General features: G+C 38.4%; 1 long non-coding RNA gene across 6 annotated transcripts in view; it reads left to right on the top strand.

Annotated features, from left to right (window-relative positions):
• Positions 1-9,642, top strand: part of LOC134809702 (uncharacterized) — a 42,476-nt gene extending 32,834 nt beyond the window's left edge. Inside the window, exons 3-6 of one of the 6 annotated variants that reach the window (XR_010156057.1) lie at positions 2,008-2,088; positions 4,241-4,405; positions 4,768-4,916; positions 6,549-8,012. This is a non-coding gene — a long non-coding RNA (uncharacterized LOC134809702). Of the gene's footprint in view, positions 1-2,007; positions 2,089-4,240; positions 4,406-4,767; positions 5,456-6,548 lie in introns of those variants that run through there. The other 5 variants (XR_010156059.1, XR_010156060.1, XR_010156056.1 and 2 more) reach the window with 5 other exon arrangements.
• The last annotated feature ends 5,930 nt before the right edge of the window (positions 9,643-15,572 follow it).

Below are 15,572 nucleotides of genomic sequence, written 5' to 3'. Positions count from 1 at the left end.
TAGACCATGAGTATTTATGCCTGTGGCTGCAGTTTGTGTTAGTTTCCTGCCCCAGGTATCTCCTGCAGCATGCAGCTTCAGTCCTATCGGACCCTCAAAACTTAAAAGCTAACACTATTACTAGGGAGGATTTCGCAGGAAAATGGTGAAAGGGTTACACACCAAAAAGGTTAAACTACTCTATGCATGTTTCTGCAATGTGTTATCTCAGGAACTCATTTCTGTAGCCCATCAGGGCAGGAGCTGGGCTCTCACCTGTTGATAATATTCCATAAGGGAGGTTCTTCCCCACAGTGTTTAGTCTTCCAACGCTGGTACAGCCTGACATGATGACATTCTACTTTCAAGTCGGTCATGCTGCAGGGAAAATTCTGTGAGTGTCCTAATAGGCTGGAATCATTTGCTAGGGTGAACCCCATCTTTGGTTCTCACTTTTCTGTTATCTTGTAATTAGCTTTATTCTCAGCAAATCCATGTCTATTTTATTTATCTGTTTATTTACTTATTTTTATGTATGGAAAAACACTTTTCTTTATTTACTTATTTATTTAGAGACAGGGTCTCCGTCTGTTACCCAAGCTGGAGTACAGTGGTAGAGTGCTGTGATCATGGCTCATTGCAGCTTCAAACTCTTGGGCTCAAATGATTCTCTCACCTCAGCCTCCTGTGCCACCATGCCCTGCTAGTTGATTTTAATTTTTTATAAAGAAGGAGACTCATTATGCTGCCCAGGCTGGTCTCAAACTCCTGGGCCCAAGCAATTCTCTCATCTCAGCCTCCCAAAGCACTGGGATTAAAAACATGAGCCACTGTACTGAGCTGTGCCTACTTCAAAAGACTGAAAATAAAAAATCAATAAATCTTTGCCAAATTAAAAAACAAAACAATAGTTTCCAGGTCTTAGACAAAGACAATTCTGTATCATGAAGAGTGGCAAAAGGCTTATTTAGCTGTTAAAATGATTTGCTTATATTTCAAAGAAGCAGAGAAAAAAAGATACATATAAAAGTTTTCCAGGCCAGGCACGGTGGTTCATGCCTGTAATCCCAACATTTGGGGAGGCCAAGGCAGGAGGATCTCTTGAAGCCAAATGTTTGAGTCCAGTACACGCAACATGGTGAAATTCTGTCACCATAAAAAAATAAATAAAATAAATATGGCTGGGCATGGTGGTTCACGCTTGTAATACCAGCACTTTGGGAGTCGGAGGCAGGTGGATAATGAGGTCAGGGGTTCGAGACCAGCCTGGCCAAAATGGTGAAACCCTTTCTCTCCTAAAAATAATAACAATAAAAAATTAGCCAGGCATAGTGCTGTGCGCCTGTAATGCCAGCTACTCAAAAGGTTGAAGCAAGAGAATTGCTTGAACCTGGGAGGCGGAGGTTGCATTGAGCTAAGATCATGCCACTACACTCTAGCCTGGCCCACAGAGCAAGACACTGTCTTGAAAAAATAAATAAATAAATAAAGTTAGCCAGGCCTGGAGGTGCATGCCTATAGTCCTAAGTAATTAAGAGGTTGACGCAGGAGGACTGCTCAAACCCAAGAAGTTAAGGTTATAGTGAGCTATGATTATGCCATTTCACTTCAGACTAAGCAAAAGAGTAAGATTCCATCTCAAAAAATTAATAAAAAAAGTTTTCTAAATTACATTGTTTAAGAAAAGGGAAAAGAAAAAATATCTTTTTAAATTTTCAAATGGGAGAATAGAGCCTCTCATTTCTAATTTGTATTTCCTTCTGTAAAAACATGGTCTAGACCCATGGTCTTGAACTACTGGACATCTGGATTTTAGTAGGTGCTGGATTCAGGCAACTAAGGGGTGGCTTGGACACACTGAGTGCACGTAAAAAAAAGGTTTGAGGTGAACTAAAAGGTAAAAGAGGGGAAGGTGTTATTAAGAACCCACAATTGGGAGACAGTACAGGGTTGGTGGAAGGACTGGTTCATGCTACAGATACTGACCCAGGTGAAACTTTGCTCTGACTTATTTTTATGTCCATGCAGGAAGACGAGATTATGATCAGGTGGCACAGAAATCTGGGATGGTGAAAAAACCAGGTTGCCCCTGCAGATTCCGTGTCTGAGGTACAGCATATGCCAGGGGTCTTTTAGGCACATGTGTGGGTTTTTGGTGGGAAAGTCTATGAGGATAGGTAGCATGGGCAATAATCTTGATGCTGAAGCCCTGTGCTGGGAGGGGCTTGACCACATCAACATGTGGTGCATATGTTCAGTGGGTGAAAAACATGTGGTGGCCTCAGGTTGGCAGGAGGGTGGAAGGCATCTGTTCTCAGAACTTCTTCCCTCAGAGTCGTCGGTCCTTTTTACCATGGGAGGATGCGTGGAACCACAGGGCAGTGCATGGTGTAGCAGCCTGTGTGCAGAGCAGAGCCTACCTTCCCCGAGACACCTGGAGTCTCTCTCCAGCAGAGGCCCCCACATTGTCTTTCTTTTTACAATGCTTTTGATCCTAAATGTAGAAAGTTCCCTGAAAACCCACTGATTCTCCAACACCCATTTGTTGCCCCAAAATTTAATTCTGACACAACTTAGAGTTCGCATAGACCCCAGAAATTCAGGGCTCAGTCCCACATCACCTGTCTCACTGTAGAGGAGAGTTACACATCCCTGCAGCCCATCTACACTTCTGAGCTACCTCCTATAAATCTAAGACTAGCATAAACCCCTTTTCAAGTTAAATAATTTGATAGAATTACTAAAAAGAAAACCTCAACAAATAACTGTAATTATATTCACTACTTTATTATAAAAATGTAACTCAGAAACAGCCAAATGGAAGAGATGTCTAGGGCAAGGAACAGTTGTAGGTGAAGGTAATCCTGGAAATAGCTATATTTAAAGAAATTCCCCCATTCTTTGCATTCTCAAAGAACAGCTTAGTGAAGAGAAACGTGCTTCCCCTGATGACTTTGAGGATGCTCCCCGCTGTTTTTTTAACCTATCACAAAAATGGACACAAATTGCAAATTCCCATTTTTAAAAATGAACAACCATTCAGTAATTTAGTCTTCAGTGGTCAAAATAACATACTCTTTACAGAAACTTTGCTTGTTTCTCTTCTTCCAACCAGCCCCTGAACTTTGACTCACCCACAGCTTCAGCAAACCTACAACCCTTATTTATACATACCCCTCCTAAGAACAGGCTGACTTCAAGGTGAAACATTCTTATCTGGGATCTGATTTTGCTACCCTCCATCCTGTGCTTCCTTTCCAACCTTCTTTGTAAACTTGTTTTCTCCTCCCTATGAAATGAGGCCCTTTTCCACCTAACTTTTGAGATCCTCAAAGATCTAATCATTTGTACTTTTTCTTTGTTCCAATACTTCTTAGGTAACTTCTTAGACCAAGTCTAGAAACAGTTTGAGGACAATAACAATTCCATTCTAAGAAGAATCTCCCAACATTTCTTCTATCTCAACCTCAACTGCATCTGCCTGTGAACTTCCAGCTTACCAAGGCTCTATATCTTCTGGCAGTGACAAAGGCTCTTTCCACTTACCAGTTAGTCATTCAGTTAGTTTTCAATTCAAAAAATACTTCATGTTTGAAGAATCCAGCAAAAATTATTCAAATCTAAGGTATAAAAGAGAGGAAATTACAGCCAGGCATGGTGACTCATGCCTGTAATCCCTGCATTTTGGGAGGCCTAGGCGGGCAGATGACCTGAGATCAGGAGTTTGAGACCAGCCTGACCAACATGAAGAAACCCCGTCTCTACTAAAAATACAAAATTAGCCAGGTGTGGTGTTGTATGCCTGTAATCCCAGCTACTCGGGAGGCCGAGGCAGGAGAATCGCTTGAACCCAGGAGGTGGAGTTTACAGTGAGCAGATGTCTTGCCATTGCACGCCAGCCTGGGCAACAAGAGTGAAACTACATCTAAAAAATAACAGAATAAAATAAAATAAAAACATTTTAAGGGGCTTATATCTTATAATTCATCAAGAAAAGCCAAAGTATCTATCCCTTTCAGAAAATAAACATGTAATTTAATTATGTTCATAACAAATCATTTAGTAAACAATTAATCATATGTGAACACTTCAGGAGGTGCAAAGTCCCAGCTCCTAAAACTTAACATTACCCTCAAACACCCAGATGGCAGCATACGGAATAGAGTTATTCACTTTCACAAGTTCTCTGTTTTGAAAAAAAGAATAACTTATGTGATAAATTTATGTAATTTGACAATTAATCTACCTCATGTGCTTGCAGATATGTATTCAATTCCTACCACCGTAGTGGAAGAGAGGCTATCCCTATCTTTACAACTGATAGCATTTCCAACAGTAAGCTGTGAGATTCTGCTTGAAATCACCTCTCAAACAAATAAAAAACAGACCTGGGAGACACGCTACACTCATTCTGCTGAAGAAATAGGTAAGTAACAATTTTTAACAAATGAAATATATTACTACTTAATTTTATTCAAAATTCACCAACTTAATGTGCTTTATAAATATTCTCATACCTTTGAAGCTCTACTGATAAAACATAATTTACAGTTAATGAAAAAGTGAAGTTAAAATAAATACAATCATATTTTCAAGGTGACAAAATTAGAAGGTGACAATGCTGATTGAAACACAGACATATCTGACCCAAGGGTCAAGTCAAGCCATTCTATTACTTGGGATATTTTCCCTGCTCCCATCTGGTTCAGTGAAGTGGGTCATGAGCGTCCTCCCAGGAGCTGCTACACCCTGCTCCACTGTGTCTCTGAGGTGCATTTTACTTTGCAGGTTTTTGCACTGCCTCACTAGGTTGGATTTCTTTGTCCTTTGAAATATTTTCTCTCCCTTCACCAATCTGAGGACATTTTTTCCTCAATATCAGCATCCAGTTGCCTGGCCTGCAGTGTGTCTCTAAGGAATGGAAACTAAGCATTGGGGTAAGAAATTCTTAATGTCCTAAGGGGTTTGCTTTTAATGCAAAGGTATACCTGGAGATTCTTTCCAGGTATAGTGCATCCAACCACTCCAAAAAGAGGCTGCATTCCCATACTTTGGGCTGTTCCCTGAGAGGAGATGACACAAGGGATGCTATTTACTAGACACTTCAAGAGTCATGGCCAGTGTTGGTATCTTGGGGATTCTCAAGCAGTTTTGAAACCCAAAACCAAGAAAATAACACAGGATGGCTGAGGATGTATTGCCCTGTGAGGTTTCCGAAATGAAACCTCAACCCAAAGACATTCTGATGAGGTGTCTGTGCCAAGGGAAGATTAAAGAAAGGGGCACAAATATTTTCTTTTCTTTTCTTTTCTTTTTTTTTACTGTGGATTGTCAGGGGATTATTATCTGCTTTCATGTCCTGTAAAATGTTTACAAATGAAAAATATTTTTTTAAGTGTCATCCACTGCTTTTTGAAAAAATGCAGAATTAAAATACTGTGTCTAAAATGTACAATAAAGAACAGTTGATAATGTTGTGAGTTACACAAGGTTAGTTAGTGCTGGTAAGTGTCAGGAAAGAACTGGAAATTTAAACTCTGACTGCAAGCCAGAGTTAGGCTGGGGTAACAGGGTGGTAGATTTGAGGCTCTTCTTGCCACACATTTGGAAAATGCATGAGAAAACTAATTCTCTTTTGGAGTGTTAAAACAACTAAAAAACAGGCGATTGCATTGAGGTGGCTCTAGTGTCCTGAGCTCTGAGTGGAGAGACAGGCAAAGGCATCCCTAGATCCAAAAAGCTGCCCATTCTTCTCCAGCTGTGCACCTGATTAGATAATTTGCACTCCAGAACCCATGATTGGATATAGTTCAATTCCCCACCACGCCCCCTCAGTGACATATGTGATTTGACACTGGATTGAATAAAGCAAGAATTATAGGTTTTTCCTGGATCCTTTTCTGGCAGGGCTTCCTTCATGCACTGGACACTGGCCCTGCATGTAAAATACTTGCATTTTCATTTGTGTGTAAGATTATTTGTATTTATGAAAAATATATATGTGTTATTCATACATGGAAGCAATATAATGACAATTATTTTAAAATTTCAGATTTTTTACTTTCCTGGCACACCCAGGTTTTAGAGCAGGCAGCCTGAAATTTCAAAAATGAGGCAATTCTCTAAGAAATAATATGTGAGGCACATGTGAATTTTAAATATTCTAGTAGCTACATTTTAATAAATACACCAGGCATGCTTGCCTGTGCCTGTAGGTTGAACTCTTTGGGAGACTGATGTAGGAGGATCATTTGAGGCCAGGAGTTTGAGACTAGCCCAGGCAGCATAGAGAAAGCCATCTCCACAAAAAAAAAAAAAAAAAAAATTGAAAAATTAGCCATGCCTGGTGTATGCCTTCAGTCCAGCTACTCAGAAGGCTGGAGCTGGAGGATCACCTGAGCCTGGGAGGTCAAGGCTGCAGTGAGCCATGATCACACCACTGCACTCCAGCCTCACTGACAGAACAAAACTCTGACTCAAAAAACTGATCTCTGGAAAGGCATTTTCTTTTTCTGCAACGTAGCCAACTAGCTAAGTATGTATTGAAGCCATCCTTTAATTTTTAACAGGGCAAGAATATTTTCTAAGACCCCGAACTCCAGATATGTGATGGGGCAAATCCTGAAGTGTACATGGCTATCTCTCACAGCTAAAGCATCCCTCACCCCTATCCAGCGCTTCTTACCCCTGGCACAAGAGAATCACCTGCGGGGAGGAAAACTTTCAAAATCCCTTAAACCCAAGTTGTAACCGCACAACTCAATCAGAATCCTTGGAGCTGGATCTGAAAAAAATACGGTTGAAAGTTGTGCAGGTGATTACAATGTGTAGGCAAGCCAGAAAACCATGGCTTTAATGAGCAGCTTTTGTTAGAAATGATTTCTCAAATGAATGTAAAAACATATGCTGCTGAATTGTGACCTTTCAATTTTACCTGCTTTTCCTGCAAAGTATATTTTGCAGACCCAGGCTGGCTTCTCCTTCTGTTCCTGGTTCACCCAGTGCCGTGTGTGCTCAGTGCATCCTGTGCACGGGTCACTGTGCTGTGTGCGCTGGCCTGGGTGAGCATCATTCTTCGGGGAGAACCTTTCTGAAAACAAAGCTGCATTCCAAAAAGTTAAAACCATGCTACTTACTGTACTGAGGTAAAAATTAAAAGACCTAGGGGACTCTTCCAAAAGTTAAAATGTAAATAAATATCTTGGAACATTAATATACACCTGATGATGTCCTGAGTGAACACGCCCCACTTTAAAACAAAACAAAACATTACTATTATTCTAAAATATTAATTTAGGATTGTTATGCAAATATGTACTATTTAAATATTTATTGATGAATAACATGCATACAGCAATATAGGAACAAAATATTTATGGAATGCTTGATGAATTATTACTAAATAAATACACTTGTGTATGTAAGAATCAGATTTGCTCATGCCCTTGACACTTTCTCCTTCCCAAAGGTAACCAAGACCTTAAGAGCTAAGTGTAGATAAACTTTGTCATTTTCTACAAGTGTTTTATTACAGAACATTAAAAATGTATACACAATACAAAAAAAAGGATAACAGACCAGTCACCCAGCTTTAACAGCTACTAGTCATGTGTCATTTTTGTTTCACCTATACTTCCAGCCATTCCCACCCCAATTTCATTATTTTTTAGGCTTTTTGGATAAAATGTATATTCATTGCAAGGTACAATGTGAACTGTAAATAGTAGAGAGATGGGGTTTCACCATGTTGACCAGGCTAGTCTTGAACTCCTGTCCTCAGGTGATCCACCTGCTTCGGCTACCCAAATTGCTGGGATTACAGGCGTAAGCCAATATACTCGGCCTGAGAATTCATATTTCTAACAAAGTACAAATCCATAGGGCACATGACAACTGCAATGTCCATCTACAGTAAATACAGTTTGATGAATAAAATGAAAGGCAATTGACCTAAGGTGAAAAAAAAAACAAAAAACAATCAAAGCATGGGTACTATGTGTCATCTGTAAGAGCATTTGGTTAAGAATAACAAACAAACCAGTTTTATCGTTTTAATACCCGAAATTGGCAAAATTTTTAGTTTTTCTTTCATAGGAATGCTCTTTGCAAGAAAAAATTTTCATATAGTGAGAGCAAAAATGGCAACCATTTGCAAGTAAATGTCTTATGAAATTAAGTAGCAGATATCAAGCTCATGAACTTCAGATAGTTACCCCTAACTCAATCATTTACATAGCAAGTGCAGATAATTTTCATAGCTCCCTATTAAAATTATATTTGAATGCCCTTACAAATTGTGACTGTTTTTAAATAAAGTTGACCAACTAAAATTTTGTATATGACATATGATAAATTCCCCTTCAAGTCACCTTACATTTACTTAATTTTATTAGGCAGTGTCTGTCTACCACCCAATAATACTTGAGGATTCTCCCTCCATTTGCACAGGCATCATACTTGGGGAAACAGGGATTCACAAGACCCAGGCTGTTCCCTACATATGTTTCCTCCTCCGACATCAGTTCATCAGTCAATCAAGTCATGTGAGAGTGGAGGCCTTGTATTCCCTATTATTCTTGGGCACTCTCCTCCAAGGAGGGAAAGGCCAGGAGGTCCTTTTAGAGGATGCACTCTGAGAGCCCGGGCTCCCTAAGGTATGAGAGTTCTAACCAGCAGGTGTAGACTTTTCAGGAGTGAGGAATGAGGCAGGCATTCCAAACCGGTACCTTCATTACCTTTTGTTTCATCTCAAGACAATTCTGAGGGGCTGTTTTGGAGCGTGTCTGGAAGGTGAACGTTGAAGAAGAGTGTGGGCTTTGATATGACTCAGTTGAGATCTTTCATGGGGAGGCAGGAATTCAATGCTCAGAATCTGGGCTGGTGTCTTTGAGGTCAGTAGGTTGCATCTTTTTATCCAAGTCCGTTGTTACTAGGTTGGAGGCTGGAGATTCTAAATGGCTTCCAGACTGCCTCTCTGATTCTCTTTGGGAGATGTGGTCTGAAAGACAATGTCAGTATTTTTGGGAAATTCTAGAAAGTCTGCTTGGAAACGTGGGAAGAGCTCTTGCCTAGTGCCTAAATGCTCCATTTGCAGCTCTAGCCAAGTAAATACTTGGTAGGTATAGAGCCGGGTTTGCATTTATATCAGCAAAACCTATGTCAGAGTTGAAGAAGTAGTCAGGAAAAAGTGTATTGGTCACAGGCCGGGGAACATCTTAAAAGCAAACTTCTAGCCTGCTGACTCTTGGCAATGAGTGTTGGGTCCTGGCTAAAGTGCCTTGAATGCAGCATGAGTCCAATCCATGAATCCAACTTCTAATGGAGAAATGTTAATATTTTTTCTGTTTGAATCAATCAGGGTGAAACTACCATGCTATTGGTTTGCTTACTTTTTATTATTTCATATAAAATCTAAGACAAAATACATTAAATGCTTATTGACATATGTATTTATTCTTCACTGGGCTGATAATATCTGCCTAATTTTAAACTTTCTTCCATTTTGTAGGTTTCAACTTATTTTATTGTAAGATATTGTTAAATCTAATACAGGCATTGTCACTTTTACATATAATTTTATTTTATTTCATATATTTCCTATTGGCTTTTTACATTTAAATTATGGACCACTTCATCATATAAAAAGCTTCAATTATATTTAAACAGTAAGTCTTTGGATTTTTTTGTCTTGTAATTTCCATATTACATAATAATGAGATAAACATTAATGTTTTCAGGGTACTTTAAATTTTAGATAATTACTCATTGTATTCATGTGAAATTTGTTTTTACTGCATGTGTGGGTTGGAGGACTGTTTTCACTTCTGATTCATCTTTACTCTTATCTCATCAGAGCTCATACCTCTTGTAGTTGGGGGATTGCAGTTTATAATTCCGATAAATGGGGCAAATTCAATAATAACATAATACAGATGAGTTTGAATGCACGACATGTCTTCAAAGCATACACAACATGGGCCAACATATGTATAACAATAATAATTTATAAGTTACAGTTTGGATGGAAAGTAAAAGTACAGAAAATTTGTTAAAGGAAATTAAAATGGAAATCATGTCTCAATAATCTCAGAGCAGACAAAATTAGTTAGGTCTCATAAGTGATCTCAACCTTGCTTGATTTGCAAATACAAACAAAACTTAAATTATTTCTTGTAGCTGCATATTTAAAAAAGAGAAATGAAGCTCAACCAATCAGAAGTAGCCAACAACCTTATATAAATAGAAACTGTCCAACAAGGTAAACAGACAAACACAAAACAATAAAAAAAGTTGTGCTACCACCAATCAAATGATTTCTTTGTTTCTACATTTTTCAAATAAATACTTGCTTCTCACACTGTCAATGAAGCACTCAATATCTTTCCATCTGATATTTTATAATTTATCAATTGCTCTTACTCAAATAAACACTTTGCAATTTCATTGTGTCTCAAATTACTTTTTAGCAGAATAAACTAGGAATAAATATTACAAAAATGTCTACGGAATATGGAAAAAACATAGAAAGTTTATGAAATATATGAATGTAGACATAAGCAAATAGACAATTTGTATCATATTCTTAGGCAGAAAAACTCAATATTATCAACATCAATTGTCCTTAAAGTTATTTATAAATTCAATTTTGTTCCTATACAGGTAACATTAAATATTGCAAGTACACGTTACTATAAAATATTATATAGATGAAAACGCAAACAAGAATAGACAAGAAAACTCTGAAAAAAAAAAAAAAAAAAAAAAACACTGGCAAGCCCTGTGTAAAATCTTGATTGATTAAAAAACTCATGGATCACTGAAACTAAAAATTCAGAAATAAACCAAAGTGCCTAAGAAAGTGTCATAGTGCATCTTGGCTGTTATAACAAAATACCTTAGACTGGGTAAAGGATAAATAAGAGAAATGTATTTTTCACAGTTATGGAGTCTGGAAAGTGCAAGATCAAGGCAGCAGCAAATTTAGTATATGGTGAGAGCCCTATTCCCCATAGATGGTACCATCTCGCACACGGGACGAGGGCATTCCCTTTAACTTCCTTTGAAAGAGCACTGATTCCATTCATGAAGATGAAGAACTCTTGGCTTCACCACTTTCCCAAAGGCCACACGCCTAAAATTATCCACATAGGAATTTGAAAGGGGACATAAACATTCAGGCCATAGCAATAAAAAGTACATGGGTGATGGCATCATTTATACATGAGGTGTAAAAATGTGATGTTCTTATCACAAAGGAAATAAATGATTTATTCTTCATGGCATATATCAAAATAAAGGTCCAATGAAAATATTTTTTATAAAGATAAATCTATATGGCAAAAAATTAAGTGTTGATAAGTTTAACCCTACAGGTTGCATCAGGATTTTCAAGGTTTCCAGGGATGAGCAAGGCCCTGGACTTTCCTCCTGTGACATTTTCCTGGAAATTGCTCATGCTGTTATTCAATTTGAAAGTAGATAATATTGTTTGTTTCTCTTCCAATATTTACTAAATTCAAAATAATATAGGGCTCTTTACTCATAATTCTCAAACAATCATTCAGTCAGTGGGGCTCTGCTGAGGAAGAGCACAGACACATCCACACACGTATAATGTTCCTCAAATAGAGGACTTCTCCTTGTGCTGGAGCCACCTATGTTGCACTCGATCAGAGGCTTTCCCAGGATAGCATTTCTCTGCAGCCCTACCACAGACTTAACCCTGAAAATCCCACTCAGAAGGCGACGGATGTACACCCACCCTAGCATTCTAATCTAATGGATCCTCTCTTAACAATCCCTTCCAGGGATCTGGGATCTTTCCTGGATTCGTCGGCCACACACAGCTAGGCTCAAAAATTTGGACAGAAACTTTGATCCTCATTGGCCGTCCTGCCCTGTCCTACCAGCTTCTCTAGAAGTATGCTTCTCTAATTGCTCCTGAGAGACACTATCTAAGGGTATCAACCTGTGCCAATATAATTGATCTCATAAAGTGAGAAGGGAAATAGGCAAGAGTCCAGCTAGCCTAGAAGCAGTGTCTAGGGTTCCTTACCTGATTTATGTCTCTGATTTACCTAAATATTGACAAATACAGATTCACCTCTAAGCAGCAGAAAAACAGAAGGAGAAATCCCAGTTCATAGAGGAAGAAGAAAATGCAATCAATGCTGTCTAGAGTCCTGCTTAAGCTCAGCCACAGGGTACTAAGTCTCTTCAGGAAAAAGCAATTGTTGTCCATCATCTGAAAAACTGTGGCCTGGAACTATGGGCACCGAGAGTGCACACTGCCCACTAGAGTTCCATGCCTACATCACGGAGAGATAGAATAGTCTCAAGGGATTCTTAAGAGTAATGTGGGGGCCAAAAGGAGATGAATCCACAGCCTCTGCCTTACCGTCTGATCTAACTAATATATTTCCAGACCTTTCTGTGGGCTGCACCAGGGGTTGTTCAGAAAGAAAAAAAGTTGTTAATGTCCCACCGTTTCCCGTAGCTTCCGAGGTCTGTGTTGTTCATACCCCAGGTTCCAGGTTGTTCTCCCACTACTTCCACAGAATCAGTGTGTCTCATTCCGGTACCTATAATCTCATCTTTATTCTAGTTGCCCTCTACTTTTTTCTAGACACTTTATCTACTAGAGCCAGGTAAAATAGAGACAAGAATATTTACATAAAACTTAGCTGGAACTAAGTTGGAGTCCCATAACTGCTACTAGGCTGAGATGCAACTCAGAGGATACAAAAGCCAGGCTTGCCTAGAATTGCAGTTATGGGAAAGAAAGTCACATTTCACCCAGGAATTATTAGCACGAAATTCCAAGTTTGTGAAATAGATTCCTAGATCCCCCAAACATTTCATCCTTATCTTGGAGGCAATCAGGAAGAGAAAATAAACCATACCTAATCAACAAATTATCTAACCAACATGTGTGGAAAAGGAGGGAACATCATAGAGTTGGCTTGTTTTAGTACGTGTGGTGAAAAATGCCACGAAGTCAGAGCTCAGTTGGTCTCAAAAGCCTAAAAGATGGCACAGATTAGCTTCAAGGGACACATGGTATGGATGGAGTCGGCATACTGTTATGCTGAAGATGTCAAGAGTGGTGACTGATATCTCAAGAAGTGGGCCAAAAGTCCACTTCTGGTTATTCTGCTAGGTATGGTGTAGGAATTTTTCAACCATGAGACAAATAGGCCAACTTTCACCAGCAACCCCAAGTCTGGCTTGCAGTATTAGACTCTGCGTTAGACACAGATTTAGGTTCAATCTGCAGCTTGATTGTTGTCACTCTCTAGAAAACAAACCCTTACCATGGACTTCTAGATGAGTGATCCAGTTAGATCAGCATCTGATATTGTTTCCGGTTTGCAACCCAAAAGACATTCAGACAGTCTACAGTTTCCATTGTAGATAACCAAACAGATAGAATATGTGCAATTACCACAAACCCTGAGTTCTGACCTTTGAGAGGAGCAACCACTCATTTCAGGTTCTGTATGACTGGCACAGATTAAACAGCCACAGCGGCACAGTGGACATCATGAGGTTTCACCTTCCCTGACTCATCTATGAACCAGGACCAGTCATATAGGAAATGCTCAGTAAATTGGGGGCCCCACAGAGACAGCAGCTTTGCTTCAGAGGATAGAAGGAGGCATGAAATCTCTAGCAGTTGGGGATGCTCTAGCCCTCTATGGGTGAAACTGAGTTTGGCAGGAGTTCTGCAGCAAGCTCTTAGCTGACTTTCAAATCAGTGTAACCAGTAGTGTGTCACTGAGTCCAAAAGCCCAAAGAACACCTCTGGGAGGAGGCTAGTCCTTTACTGGAGGCTCCAAATGCCAAAATCAAGATTTTCTTGACCTCAGGATGAATTGATCAATGCAAATCTCCCCAAATATTTTCACTAAACCTTAATTGGAAAGTAAGACTCCAGATTTTTTAACTCTCACTAAACATAAATATCTGATTTTCTCACCTGAGATCTATGTATGTGTGTTGGAGCATGCCTTTACCAATCAGCATAAAGTTACAACTCTCCTTGTGCCTCTACTTTCTACTTGTGCAGAGTTTAAAATGCAGAGGTGAGCGCTTAGGGTTTTCTGGGTCTTTTGCTAAGCATGTACCTGATCCTGAGCATCCCCAATTCCCCATTTCCTTCTTGATCCCAAAGACCGTTATCACAGTCCTAATTCCCAGCAGCTTTTCCTCCTGGAGCTTTTTGACATGATTATTCTTAGAGCCAACTGATATCCTTTGTTCCTGGTAGACTGCGTAGCTCATTTCCATTTAAATGCTTTTACAAATATTAAACTATTGATTTAAGATTTATCTGTTTTTTAAATTAAGTAATGCTGCTCTTAGCCTTCCACAGGACTTGAGGGTTATAAAAAAAAAGGAAGAAAATAATTATTTTATACCAATAGTATGAAAAAGAGACTGGGAATGACTACGTTAATAGCAGACAAAATAGACTTAAAAACTTAAAAGAGACAATAAGACATTATATAGTCATATATTGTCCATTTGGCAGGAAGATAGAAATAGTTTAAACCCATACCTAATAATAAAACATTTAGATATAGAAAGCATAAGTTGACAGAATTAAAGGGGCAAAAAGGCGGTTCTAAAATAATAGTTGAAGATGTTGATACTCCACTCTGAGTAATGAATAGAAAAATGAGATAGATGATAAATTAGGAAATAGAGGACTTGACTAACTCAATGAACCAAATTGATCTAACAGATATATACAATATACTCCATCCAACAAAAGAGACTACACACTTTTCTCAAATGCACATGGGGAATTCCCCACGATGGGCTGTATAGTAGATCTCAAATTAAATCAATAACAGAAGAAACGTTAGAAAGTTTACAAAACTGTATAAATTAAACAACATACCCTTAAACAACAAATAAGTAAAAGAAGAAATCACAGAGGAAGTAGGAACATACTTACAGAGGAAGAAAAATGAAAACAAAACACATCAAAAGTTAAGGGAAACAGCAAAAAGAGTGCTAAGATGTAAAGTTTGCAGCTAAAATACGTTTAAAAAGAACAAAGATTTCAAATAAATAATAACTTTATCACCTAGTAAATTAGAAAAATAACACCAAATTAGATGCAAAGCAAAGACAAAGAAGAAAATATTAAAGCTTTTAGCAGAGATAAATGCAATGGAGATTATACAAACCACAGAATTCCAAAAAACCAAAAGTTCATTCTCACTTCTTCAAAAAATTAACAATTGGCAAACTTTCAGCTACATGCAAAAAAAATTAACAGCATATTCACATACTAAAATGAGAAATGAAAGTGGGACATTACTACTAATTCAAAGAATTAAAATATTTTAAAAAGTGTACTGTGAACTATGATAGGATGATAAATTGGAAAACCTAGATAAAGTGGGCAGATTCCTAGGTATACAAGACTTGATTACAAAGAAATACAAAATCTGAATAGATACAAAACTACTAAGGAAATGGAATCAGTAATTAAAAGCCTCTTCATAAAGAAAAGCCCTTATTTTGTTGGCTTCACTAGTGATTTAGATCAAGCATTTATAGAACAAAAATCCTTTCCAAAG

This window comes from Pan troglodytes, chromosome 23, assembly GCF_028858775.2.
Source record: "Pan troglodytes isolate AG18354 chromosome 23, NHGRI_mPanTro3-v2.0_pri, whole genome shotgun sequence".
Classification (NCBI taxonomy): Eukaryota; Metazoa; Chordata; class Mammalia; order Primates; family Hominidae; genus Pan; species Pan troglodytes.
The sequence above is the reverse complement of the archived record's forward strand: the minus strand, read 5'-3'. Positions and strand labels throughout refer to the sequence as shown.